Here is an 8742-nt window from a genome sequence, read left to right on the forward strand (position 1 = left end):
AATGATTTCCCTCATTTGTGGTGTATAACAACAAAACAAAAGTGAAGGAACAGAGGGCAGAGCCAAGATGGCAGCATGAGTAGAGCAGCAGAAATCTCCTCCCAAAACCATATATATTTTTCAAAATTCAACAAATACAACTATCCCTAAAAGAGAGACCAGAAGATAAAGGACAACAGCCAGGCTACATCTACACCTGTGAGAACCCAGTGCCTCGTGAAGGGGGTAAGATACAAGCCACAGCCCGGCTTGACCCAAGCGCCCCTCACCCCAACTCCCAGCATGAGGAGAGGAGTCAGAGCGGGGCAGGAGAGGGAGCCCAGGACTGCTAAACACCCAGCCCTAGCCATCCGCACCAGAGAGCAGACACACAGTGCATGGTGTGCTGGACACTAGGGAATTGGGGCAGTAAAACCTGCAAGTGGGTTCCCACAGCCGGCACCTCTGGGACAAAGAAAAGCAAGTGCTTTTTGAAAGACTTAAAGGGACAGGGACCCCACAGCTGGACGGAAACGTCCCGGGACACTTAGCCCAGCAGCTGGGAATCCCAGGGAACTCTGGGCGCTCTAACTCCCTGGGCGGCAGCGCAGCTCGGAGGCCCTTCACGGAGAATAACAGCATCCCACCCTTTCCCCTCTGACGCTGCTCCGCCATAGTGGAGCAGAAGCCTGAAGCTGGCCACACCCACAGCAGCAGGGAAGAGATTCTTCCACAGAGGCCAGGCAAGAATTAGAAACCATGTCTGTGCGCAGCTGCCCAGCACAAGCCGCTAGGGGTCGCTGTTCTCCCAGGAGAGGAAGGCCACACCTAGCAAGAAGGGACCGTCTCCCAGCCAACATGTGCGCCAGCTCCCCACAACTACCTCTACGACCATGAAAAGGCAGAAGAATTTGATACAGACCAGACTAACCCAGATATCCTCCCCTGAGAAGGAATCTGGGGAGATAAACCTAACCAATCTCCCTGAAAAAGAATTCAAAATAAAGGTCATAACCATGCTGATGGAGCTTCAGAGAAATATGCAAGAGCTAAGGGATGATGTCTGAAAGGAACTTACAGAAATGAAACAATCTCTGGAAGGATTTATAAGCAGAAGGGATAAGATGCAAGAAGCCATTGATGGAATAGAAACCAGAGAACAAGAACGCATAGAAACTGATGCAGAGAGAGATAAAAGGATCTCCAGGAATGAATCAATATTAAGAGAACTGTGTGACCAATCTAAAAGGAACAATATTTGTATTATAGGGGTCCCAGGAGAAGAAGAGAGAGAAAAAGGGATTGAAAGTGTATTTGAAGAAATAATTGCTGAGAACTTCCCCAAACTGGGGGAAGAAATAATCATTCAGACCACAGAAGTACACAGAACTGCCAACAGAAGGGACCCAAGGAGGTCAACACCAAGACACATAATAATTAAAATGGCAAAGATCAAGGACAAGGGCATTGTTTTAAAGGCAGCTAGAGAGAGGAAGAAGGTCACCTACAAAGGAAAACCCATCAGGTTATCATCAGATTTCTCAACAGAAACCTTACAGGCCAGAAGAGAATAGCATGATATATTTAATGCAATGAAACAGAAGGGTCTTGAACCAAGAATACTGTATCCAGCACAATTATCATTTAAATATGAAGGAGGGATTAAACAATTCCCAGACAAGCAAAAGTTGAGGGAATTTGCCTCCCACAAACCTCTACAGGATATTTTAGAGGGACTGCTCTAGGTGGGAACACTCCTAAGGGTAAACAGATGTCACCAGAGAAAATAAAAACACAGCAAAGAAAGCAGGCAAACCAAATACTAATTAAAGGCAAAAAATAAAATCAACTACCCACAAAAGCAGTTAAAGGAAGCACAAAAGAGCACAGAATAAAACACCCAACATGTAAAGAATGGAGGAGGAGGAATAAGAAGGGAGAGAAATAAAGAATCACCAGACAGTGTCTATAATAGCTCAATAAGCGAGTTAAGATTGGCAGTAAGATACTAAATAAGCTAACCTTGAACCTTTGGTAACCACGAATCTAAAGCCTGCAATGGTAATAAGTACATATCTTTCAATAATCACCCTAAATGTAAATGGACTGAATGCACCAATCAAAAGACACAGAGTAATAGAATGGATAAAAAAGCAAGACCCATCTCTATGCTGCTTACAAGAGACCCATCTCAAACCCAAAGACATGAACAGACTAAAAGTCAAGGGATGGAAAAAGATATTCCATGCAAACAACAGGGAGAAAAAAGCAGGTGTTGCAGTACTGGTATCAGACAAAATAGACTTCAAAACAAAGAAAGTAACAAGAGATAAAGAGAGACATTACTTAATGATAAAAGGCTCAGTTCAACAAGAGGATATAACCATTATAAATTTTTATGCACCCAACACAGGAGCACCAGCATATGTGAAACAAATACTAACAGAACTAAAGGAGGAAATAGAATACAATGCATTCATTTTAGGAGACATCAACACACCACTCACTTCAAAGGATAGATCCACCAAACAGAAAATAAGTAAGGACACAGAGGCACTGAACAACACACTAGAACAGATGGACCTAATAGACATCTATAGAACTCTACATCCAAAAGCAACAGGATACACATTCTTCTCAAGTGCACATGGAACATTCTCCAGAATAGACCATATACCAGTCCACAAAAAGAGCCTCAGTAAATTCAAAAAGACTGAAATTCTACCAACCAACTTTTCAGACCACAAAGGTATGAAACTAGAAATAAATTGTACAAAGAAAGAAAAAGGCTCGCCAACATATGGAGGCTTAATAATATGCTCCTAAATAATCAATGGATCAATGACCAAATTAAAATGGAGATCCAGCAATATACGGAAACAAATGACAACAACAACACAAAGCCCCAACTTCTGTGGGACGCAGCAAAAGCAGTCTTAAGAGGAAAGTATATAGCAACCCAGGCATATTTAAAGAAGGAAGAACAAACCCAAATGAATAGTCTAACGTCACAATTATTGAAATTGGAAAAAGAAGAACAAATGAGGCCTAAAGTCAGCAGAAGGAGGGACATAATAAAGATCAGAGAAGAAATTTTAAAAATTGAGACGAATAAAACAATAGAAAAAATCAATGAAACCAAGAGCTGGTTCTTTGAGAAAATAAACAAAATAGATAAGCCTCTAGCCAGACTTATTGAGAGAAAAAGAGAATCAACACATATCAACAGAATCAGAAATGAGAAAGGAAACATCACGACAGATCCCATAGAAATATAAAGAATTATTAGAGACTACTATGAAAACCTATATGCTAAGAAGCTGGAAAAACTAGAAGAAATGGACAACTTCCTAGAAAAATACAACCTTCCAAAACTGACCAAGGAAGAAACACAAAATCTAAACAAACCAATGACCAGCAAAGAAATTGAAGCGGTAATCAAAAAACTACCCAGGAACAAAACCCCCCAAGCCAGATGGATTTACCTCAGAATTTTATCAGACATAAACAGAAGACATAATGCCCATTCTCCTTAAAGTTTTCCGAAAAATAGAAGAGGAGGGAATACTCCCAAACTAATTCTATGAAGCCAACATCACCCTAATACCAAAACCAGGCAAAGACCCCACCAAAAAAGAATATTACAGACCAATATCCCTGATGAATGTAGACGCAAAAATACTCAATAAAATATTAGCAAACATAATTCAGAAATATATCAAAAGGATCATACACCATGACCAAGTGTGATTCATCCCAGGGATGCAAGGATGGTACAACATTCGAAAATCCATCAACATCATCCACCACATCAACAAAAAGAAAGACAAAAACCACATGATCATCTCCATAGATGCTGAAAAAGCATTCGACAAAATTCAACATCCATTCATGATAAAAACTCTCAGCAAAATGGGTATAGAGGGCAAATACCTCAACATAATAAAGGCCATATACGATAAACCCACAGTCAACATCATACTGAACAGCGAGAAGCTGAAAGCTTTTCCTCTGAGATCGGGAACAAGACAGGGATGCCCACTCTCCCCACTGTTATTCAACATAGTACTGGAGGTCCTAGCCATGGCAATTAGACAAAACAAAGAAATACAAGGAATCCAGATTGGTAAAGAAGAAGTTAAACTGTCACTATTTGCAGATGACATGATACTGTACATAAAAACCCTAAAGACTCCACTCCAAAACTACTAGAACTGATATCAGAATACAGCAAAGTTGCAGGATACAAAATTAACACACAGAAATCTGTGGCTTTCCTATACACTAACAATGAGCCAATAGAAAGAGAAATCAGAAAAACAATTGCATTCACAATTGCATCAAAAAGAATAAAATACCTAGGAATAAACCTAACCAAAGAAGTGAAAGACCTATACCCTGAAAACTACAAGACACTCTTAAGAGAAATTAAAGAGGACACTAACAAATGGAAACTCATCCCATGCTCTTGGCTAGGAAGAATTAATATAGTCAAAATGGCCATCCTGCCCAAAGCAATATACAGATTTGATGCAATCCCTATCAAATTAACAACAATATTCTTCAACGAACTGGAACAAATAGCTCAAAAATTCATATGGAACCACCAAAGACCCCAAATAGCCAAAGCAATCCTGAGAAAGAAGAATAAAGTGGCAGGGATCTCACTCCCCAACTTCAAGCTCTACTACAAAGCCATAGTAATCAAGACAATTTGATACTGGCCCAAGAGCAGAGCCACAGACCATTGGAACAGATTAGAGACTCCAGACATTAATCCAAACATATACGGTCAATTAATATTCGATAAAGGAGCCATGGACATACAATGGGGAAATGACAGTCTCTTCAACAGGTGGTGCTGGCAAAACTGGACAGCCACATGTAAGAGAATGAAACTGGACCACTGTCTAACCCCATACACAAAAGTAAATTCAAAATGGATCAAAGAGCTGAATGTAAGTCATGAAACCATAAAACTCTTAGAAAAAAACATAGGCAAAAATCTTTTGGACATAAACATTAGCAACTTCTTCATGAACATATCTCCCCGGGCAAGGAAAACAAAAGCAAAAATGAACCAGTGGGACTATATCAATCTGAAAAGCTTTTGTACAGCAAAGGACACCATCAATAGAACAAAAAGTTACCCTACAGTATAGGAGAATATATTCATAAATGACAGATCCGATAAAGGGTTGACATCCAAAATATATAAAGAGCTCGTGCACCTCAACAAACAAAAAGCAAATAATACAATTAAAAAATGGGCAGAGGAGCTGAATAGACAGTTCTCCAAAGAAGAAATTCAGATGGCCAACAGGCACATGAAAAGATGCTCCACATAGTTAGTCATCCGAGAAATGCAAATTAAAACCTCAATGAGATATCGCCTCACACCAGTAAGGATCACCACCATCCAAAAGACAGACAACAACACATGTTGGCGAGGCTGTGGAGAAAGGGGAACCCTCCTACTCTGCTGGTGGGAATGTAAATTAGTTCAACCATTGTGGAAAGCAGTATGGAGGTTCTTCAAAAAGCTCAAAATAGAAATACCATTTGACCCAGGAATTCCACTTCTAGGAATTTACCGTAAGAATGCAGCAGCCCAGTTTGAAAAAGACAGATGTACCCCTATGTTTATCACAGCACTATTTACAATAGCCAAGAAATGGAAGCAACCTAAATGTCCATCAGATGAATGGATAAAGAAGATGTGGTACATATATACAACGAATATTATTCAGCCATAGGAAGGAAACAAATCCTACCATTTTCAACAACATAGTTGGAGATAGAGGGTATTATGCTCAGTGAAATAAGCCAGGAGGAGAAAGACAAGTATCAAATGATTTCACTCGTATGTGGAGTATAAGAATAAAGAAAAACTGAAGGAACAAAACAGCAGCAGAATCACAGAACCCAAGAATGGACTAACAGTTACCAAAGGGAAAGGGACTGGGGAGGATGGGAGGGAAGGGAGGGATAAGTGTGGAGAAAAAGAAAGGGGGTATTATGATTAGTAAGTATAATTAGCTTGTAGAGGGGGCCATGGGGAGGGCTGTGCAACACAGTGAAGACAAGTAGTGATTTTACAGCATCTTACTATGCTGATGGACAGTGACTGTAATGGGGTGTGTGGGGGGGACTTGGTGAAGGGGGGAGCCTAGTAAACATAACGTTCTTCGTGTAATTGTAGTTAATGATAACAACAACAAAAAAAGATAAAGTGAGAAAAAAAAAACTGAAGGAATAAAACAGCAGCAGACTCACAGACTCCAAGATTTGACTAGTAGTTACTAAAGGGGAGGTGTGTGGAAGGGCGGGTGAGGAGGGAGGGAGAAGGGGATTGAGGGGTATTATGTTTAGTACACATGGTGTGAGGGGTCACGGAGAAAACAGTGTAGCACAGAGAAGGCACATAGTGAATCTGTGGCATTTTACTACACTGATGGACAGTGACTGCGTTGGGGTATGGGTGGAGACTTGATAATATGCGTAAATGTAGTAACCACATTGTTTTTTCATGTGGAACCTTCATAAGAGTGTATATCAATAATACCTTAATAAAAACTAAAGAAATATATCCAATGGATATATAGATATATTTCCAGATAGTCTGTCAATATCCAACAGATAGCCAATGGATATTGATGGACTATCTGGAAATAAATATATAACATGTATATATCAATATAACTAATTTCCTTTGTAATCATGCATATTTTATTTATATTTTGAAATATTCAAAGAAGGGGTTTATAGCACACAAAATTGTTTTAAGGATTCCTACCCTATAATCCCAGCTGCCCCTATAACTTCAATTACCATTTCAGCACCAATGACTAATTTTTTTTCTCCAACCCACACATCTCCTGAATTCCAGACTGACCAATTTACACATACACACTCCCCACTTGAGAATCCCTTATGATGCTTTAAAGGAACCTCTAACTCAACTTGTCCAAAACCATGCTCAAATCCTCCTCTTCAGTCTGGTCCTTGCTTGAAAAGCCTCAGAAAATGGTGCTTAGAAAGCCAGAAGCCTAGGAGTCATAGTCCGTCATTTCTCAACTCCATACCTAATCTGTACCAAGATCTATTCATTTCATTTTCTAAATTTTGCTCAGGTCAGTCCACTTCCTTCTACAGCTCAGATATTATTGGTGACTTGATGTCCAATGGGAAGGGCAGAAATCAGATTGGTGTGGGTTGAGGGTAGTGGTTAAGAGGTACAAGAAAAGAGACAGCAAATAAAGACAACTCCTTTGGAAGCTTTGGGCAAAGAATCCCGGAAGATTGGTGAAGATGGCATCTTTCTTTCATTTCCAACCCCAGCTTTAGCGTTGCCATACCCCTGGGCTGTCAACTGCTGGCACCAGGAAAGATAGAGAGCCTGAGACCTATTGCTGAGCTTTCCCAGAGGGAACTGTCATAGAGACACCCCAAAGTGGGGATAAGAAAGAATGTGCATGTGCCGGGAGATGGGAAGTTCCTTATAATATTATAAAACTAATACTACAAGGCATGCTTCTGAATAGACACAATAACCTCTTGACCGATCTCCATCCACCCATGCTCTCCTCCACTCTGTTTTCCTTGCAGCAGCCAGGAATCTTTTCAAATGTACATATAATCATATTTAAGTTCCTTTGTTCCCACCTTAACCCCTGAAGTGGCTTCCACTGCTCTGAAGATAAAGGTAAAAAAATCTCTTGGCAGCCAACAGGGCATTAAATGATCCAGGCTCCTGCCTTCCTCGTCAGTTTTTTCTTCCCTGACTGCATTCATGCTCTGCCCCACGGCCACTTGAGACTTCTTATGATTTTGCAAACACATTATGGTCTCTTCTATCACGGGACTTTGGCTATGCTGTCCCCTTGGTTTAGGATGTTCCCACCATCTCATTTAGTCAACTCCTAACTCAAATGTCATTTCTTCAGGGATGTCCTCATTGCTCTCCAAGATCGGTTAAGACTTCCGTTCTCGTAATATACTGCCCTTTTCCTTCATACTAGTTGTCACAGTTTGTGATTATTTATTTGCTGTTGTGATGATTTAATTAATGTCTTCCATCTCTAACATACTGGAAGTCCTAGCAGGGCAAGAAACATATCTTTTTTCATACCCTAGTATCCTCAACTGCTTTAGCAATAGTGCCTGGCACATGGAAGGTAATTAGTAATGTGTGTGTACGTGGGTGCATGTGAATGAACTGGACTGTGGTGCCCTCATAATGAGACACACCACTGAGTTAAGCTGCCCATCTGCTTCCCTCAAGAACATCCCTCTGGTTGGGCCACTGTCAACTGCAGCTTATAATAGGATATACCACCTACTTGTTTGGTTTCTGAATCATCTGAATCCACCCTCATTCAGCAATGCAGACTATCTGCTTTCAGGGACAGAGAGAACAACCTCGAAATAATTAGTATTTATTCACTTGACCAATATTTATTCTGTGCTTACCCCCTACTGTATTCAAACACTGTGCTGTGGATGGGGAAACACAGATGAATGAGGCTTAGGTATTATTCTCAAAGAATTTATAGTTTTGAAGCACAGATACGTAAACAAATTATAACTTCCTGTTTTAAAACTAGTATTACAAGGCATGCTCAAAGTCTTAAAGGATCATAGAGAAGAGAGTGACTATCAAAGCATTTAGCAAAACCCCAGCTAAAAGAAGTGCTATTTAGACTGACAACCCAAGGGGTACAATTTGAAAATCTTCTAAGCTCTAACTTTGGACCAGTTTAG

The sequence above is a fragment of the Manis pentadactyla genome, chromosome 4, assembly GCF_030020395.1.
Source record: "Manis pentadactyla isolate mManPen7 chromosome 4, mManPen7.hap1, whole genome shotgun sequence".
In the NCBI taxonomy this organism is placed as follows: Eukaryota; Metazoa; Chordata; class Mammalia; order Pholidota; family Manidae; genus Manis; species Manis pentadactyla.